Genomic DNA, 6,000 nt, shown 5'->3' with positions numbered 1-6,000 from the left:
ACAAGTCCCCGCTGTCTGTGATAAACAACTCTTTAGGCTGTAGCATGGTCAAATGGTGAAGATGGAGAATATTCACATCTTGAGATAGTCGTCGCGCATCTACAAGGTGACTAAATTCATCTCTTCTCTAAGAAACCCCTCCATACCTAACTCAATGAAAGGAGCGTTCTCTTCCTCAGTTCGCGGTAAAAATGACATATCAATATAGCCTAAAGGATTATGACTTGATCTTGGTTTAGCTCATTGTTTAGGCACTCATAGTGGAGGCTCTGTATACTTGTCTTCTCCTTTGAACAAAAAACTCACCCAATCACGGACAGAAACCTCCTGAGAGGCACCCTCTAAAAGTCGATAAAATGCTGAAAATAAGTAGGCACAAGTTTTAGGCAAAAATGATTTTCCTTGTTGATTTTCTTGTGTCAATTCTTGGGCCGAAAGAACGACTTCATCATAGAAAGCTCCATGGACAGGTTTTCCTCCAATCATGTGCATATCCCATAATGAAATAGAGAGCTCACCAACGCCAACACACATAGTGTTAGTCAATGAATGCAAAAGTTCGCAAAAGGCCCACAACACATTCTCATTGATGTCATATGTGAATAAAGAGGCAAAGATGGCGTCATATACCTTGATGTGCTCCAACACTTCCTTGTTATGGCTAAAAACATCATCTGCCCATTCCCAATAGCGATTCGTATATCAAAATTCTCCGAAACTAAATTGAGGATAACTCCATTAGGTGAGACCTTTGTCAAAAATTTTGGGAAAAATAACATCAACTTCCTTATCATGTGTAGACGATTGCAGAATAAAAGCAGTGGTGCTAACAGTCTTATTAAAGTTGAGAACATCAATTGCCTCCTTTGTCGACCATTGGGCTAGATGAGGGGATTTGGCAGATGATCCTCTATCAAGAGAGAAGGCGCCAATCGCTGGAGTGTGGACTGCCAAAGCTAGGGCTTTAGCATGTGAGTCTTGCTTGTCGTTCGATATCTCAAGTTGAGGATGTGGCGACTTGAGATCACGGAAGTTCATCTTACTCGCAGAAAGGTGTAATTATATTCTCTTTGTTTGAAGACCCGCCGAAAGGATTAAAATAAAATGGATGAAGTCGCACAAAGCTGACGAAAAAGCTAAACTTCAAAAAATTACCTAGGATGATTTAGGAACAATCTGGTTGTGGTTTTCACGTGAGATATATCCCTTCGAGTCAAATTTGCAATGCTACAAATCGCTCATGATTTCGATAATCCTAAGTCAAGATATGGTGTTTTCCGAGAAGCAGCATAAAATAAGAGATGATCATCAAATAAGAACTCGGAGAGTGTTTTCAAAAATATATCTCAGTTAATGTAGGATCAATTTGATCATGGTTTCCACGTGAGATGTAGCCCTTTGAGTCTACTTTCCGACACCGTAAACCGCTCATAATTTCAATATTTCTAAGTCAAGATATAATTCCTTTTGTGAAGCTATATAAAACCGAGATGACTAGCGAACCAAAACTTGAAGATTGTTTTCAAAAATATATCTGAGTTAAATTAGGAACAATCTGATCGTGGTTTCCACGAGAGATGTATCCCTTTGAGTCTACTTTCCGATACCACAAACCACTCTTGATTTTGAAGTTTCTAAGTCGAGATACGATATTTTTTGTGAAGCAGGGTAAAACAGAGATGGCCAACGAATTAGAACTTGAGGGTTGATTTCAAAAATATACCTGAGATAATTTAGGAACAATCTGACCATGGTTTCCGCGAGAGATGTAGCCCTTTGAATCTACTTTTCAGTTCCATAAATCGCTCATGATTTTGATATTCCTAAGCTAAGATATGAAGTTTTTCGTGAGCCTATGCGAAGTTGATACAACCAGCGTGCAGTAAGCCGAAGTTCGTTTCTTGATAACTCTTGCAGTGAACTTCAGTTCTTTTCCGTGAGCTTGTGCGAAGTTGATACACCAACATACGTAGATGTAATGAACTGAAACTTTTCGTGAGCCTGTTCAAAGGAAGTAAGACAGCGACCTGATTGTATTTTACTTGTGATAATGAGGTCTTTATATAGACTCTCGAATGGGCAAATCCAATTTCCTTTCAACAAGAAGTCTGCTCAAGAATTTATTTTCGCAAAGGATTTGGATTCCATTATAAAGTAGGAGTCAAAATCCTAGTTCTCTTTGAAGACATGAATAGAATAATGTTATTGCACAGTCACACATTTGTCATGAATTATGGAAAAATATTTAAATTGATAATCTTTCTGCTTAAAAAGTTCAAAGATGCAACTCGTTATTAGGCCTCGTGGGAAGCTTCTCAATTATTTTTCATCCGGTCAAGTTTGATCGATGTTAAATTACAAAGCTTTGCCGCAAGGAATACATTAGCATATTATGTTAGTGTACAAGTTACGCTCCGATTATATTTACAAAATAAATAAATAAAAATATGATTGGTTCTTCTAAAAAAACATTGGAGTCAAACAAATGTTGTAAAGGGTAATATTGTTGCCTCGTGATACTTCAATACTCATCTTCGACCCTCAACATATCTATGCTCTTCGACAAGCTTTGAAGTAGGGGGTATATGTAGACACGTAAATTTTATTAGATTTAATTCATACAAAATTTGGATTAATTTCATGTTCATTTGGGTTTAATAATTAATTTGGGCTTCACAAATGCATAAGTCCATTTTATTAAATTCAAGTCCAAGGTTCATTTCATCTTGAGGCCCAAGCTCATGCCACGTGTCAAGATGACTTGGCATCCCAGTCAAGTTAAAGACCAACAAAAGGATGCCACGTGTTCAAATGATGTGGCGATCCTGGTCAAAGTTCAACAACCAATCAAAAAGCAACCTTGTCATATAGTATTTGTGATAAAATTGAAGATTTACATGATACAATCAGAATAAGGCAAAAGAGTTTATCCACATTTGGACTGCCTCCCCCCTACAACTATAAATAGGAGAGTTACATAATTTTTTGAGGACATTCTGCAAGCATTAGAGAAACCACGAAGTGGTCAACGCAGTTCTTCCTGGAGATCGACTTGAAACGACGAAGCGCTTTCTGACGTTCCCGGAGATCAAACACATCTTAAGAAAGTCTACATCCTCCTGCATTTGAGAAATACGCTACTGCCGACCCTCGAATTACGGAAACATATTAGGAGAGAAGAATCAAGAGAACAACGGAATTGTACTCACAAAGATTCATCAATAAAATTACTTTTTCTTTATTTATTTTGATTACAGTTAATTTTCAGCACTACAAAAAATTGTTGCAAACAGTTATTTCACCAAAAGGGAGGGATAACTTATCCCACTATTATTTACTAATCTTGAAATAAGTTATTTCATATTTTATAATCAAACAAGGAATAAAGAGGCAATAAAAATTTATTCCATGACTATTTTATCTTATCCATCATACCAAATGATCCCTAAGATTTTAATGAAAGATATTACTTAAAATTCGTAATCATACATTAGAGTCACTCAAAAAATCATGGAATATACTTACCTTGACATGGGAGGAAGTGGAGAAGGCAATTGCTTCATTCTAGGACAGAGAGATGTGGAGGGTGGCAGAAAAATTATAAGGGTCACATTTAAATTGTTGGTGCAAGACGATTTACGATGGGTGTGGGCTTCATATACTACATGTGGTTTGTACAAAAAGTCTGTAAATCCAGTCGTGAATGGACTCTTTAAACATTGACATCAAAATTCAAAGGACTCACTTATAGTTTTGGAATACACATGTGGATGGGTTTACGATCATAGATCACGTTGTACTCAAGGTATTCAATTTAATAGTGTCTCTCTTATAGTAATGGAGTGGCCATAGATCCCATATATATATAGTCCGTAGAATTGGTCATACACGGACACTCCTCCTTGAATAGTAGCTCAATTTTTGTGAGGTCTCAACCATGTGCAATGTACGGTCAGGTTATTTATTTTCATACTTGGAATTTTTCAAGTCTCGAAATATAGTCTGCCCATAGACCATTATACAGACCGTAAGTCCATTTCATGATCCGCCATGAATTGAGACACCTTTGTTATAATCGCTTAGTGGTATTCGTAGATCACTGTACGTGATGTATAATATATGTACAGGTTGTAGTTACTCAATTTTTCTAGAACATGTCTTTCAATTCCTTGACACTTCCATCCTAGTGCAATGACAATACGTCAAAGTAACTTCTTGATTCATACATGTGATCATATTCTCGTGATCTGGACTGCGTTATCCATATGCGATGGGTTAAATTTTAGTCCAAAAACATGAGGTGTTACAATATTTCTCATTTGTGCTCATTCCTTCTCAAATGAGGATCATGGATAGAAATAAAGATCTAACTCTAGAATTTTCTAAAAATCTTGGTAGAGTTTCTTTTATAAATGAGACTATCTCAAATCTCTCAACTAGTTGTCAGCTAACCAAAAACATTCTTCTAAACCTCATAGGTCATAGAAATATACATAGACACAAAGGAATGCATATGAAGCATAAACATGGTCCCGCTTGGCCTTTCATAAAATAAAATGAGGAATTCTCCTAAAACTAACTTTCATAGTGTTAATTATCATAGGCATCAAGTTTTTTACCATAGACATCTTCATCATGAGAAATTTTCATAGGATTAGAGGAAAAAAGGCGTAGGCACAAATTATGAGAGACATTCAGACTTTAACATAAACATGACATGAGTACATTAGACATGAAGATCATATCGTAAGGCATTAGTTCTTTGTCATGAATAACATATCATAGGTCGTGAGCTCATGAATCATAACATAAGGTAGGACGTTTTTTCATGGAACATAATGTAAGTATAAACTTTTACCTTAAAGTATTTTCTTCTCATTCTAGGAATAGATGAGGATACTTGGATTTCATATTTTCTTCGACATCCAATGTAGCTTCTTCAACGTTTTGGTTCCTCTATAGGACCTTTACAAACGTACTATTTTGATTCTCAATTGACGAACTTCGCGATCGAGGATAACCACCGTGACTTCTTCAAAAGTCAAAACTCTCTTTAATACCAATGTTTTAGATAGGAACAACTAAGGATAAATCTCTTACCCACATATTTTTTCAACATAGACACGTAACACTACATGCATTGAAGTCAACTAACTATGTAATTCCAGCTCATAGGCTACTTCCCCAATTTTCTGCAAGATCTTGTATGAAGCAATGAATTGGGACTAAGTTTTTCGCTCCTTTCAAAATGTATAACGCCTTTCATATATTAGACTTTTAAGAACAATCAATCATCAACATCAAACTCTAAATCTCTGCATCGTACATTCAAATAAGACTATTGAAGACTCTGAGAAGTCTTCAACAACTCCTGAATTAACTTAACATTTTTCATAACTAGCTCCATAGGAAGCCACGGGCATTCGAGTATGCAAATTGGCCTATTCGGTGTTCTATAACTCATAATGCAATTTCGCGGTCTAGGACGAAGTGCACTAGGCCTCTTGGCCTATGGACAAGAGGTTCATCCTCCGAACGTCCCTCGTCTAGAGCAACAACTTAAGTCAAATCCAATTACATTGGGCTAGGTTGGGTAGAGATTGACAAGAGAGGCCTCTTTCTTTTTTCTACAGAAGCCAGTGGCTTTTCCACGTCTTCCTTTCTCGTCTTGAAAGACTAGGATTTAGTGTCTGTTTGTCTTAACTTATTTTAAGCAGCTTATAAGCTACTTTAGATAAGCTAAGTCAAACAGACCCAATTATTTTTTTGGTCTTATTTTAAGCATAAAATGAATTTAAGTTGACCAGTCAAACACTCAAAAAAGGTGAAAACAACTTATAAGACAATCTAGAAACTACGACATTGTAAAGCGCAAATATTCACGATGCATATTCCAAAATTCAGGAAGACAAATATTAGAGAGATCCATGATAGGTATAAATATGAAACAGTTAATGTAGCCTTGATCATTGACATCATCCAAGCAATTGAGAAGGGGTC

This window comes from Solanum dulcamara, chromosome 2, assembly GCF_947179165.1.
Source record: "Solanum dulcamara chromosome 2, daSolDulc1.2, whole genome shotgun sequence".
NCBI classification, from domain to species: Eukaryota; Viridiplantae; Streptophyta; class Magnoliopsida; order Solanales; family Solanaceae; genus Solanum; species Solanum dulcamara.
Note: the sequence above shows the minus strand (reverse complement) of the source record.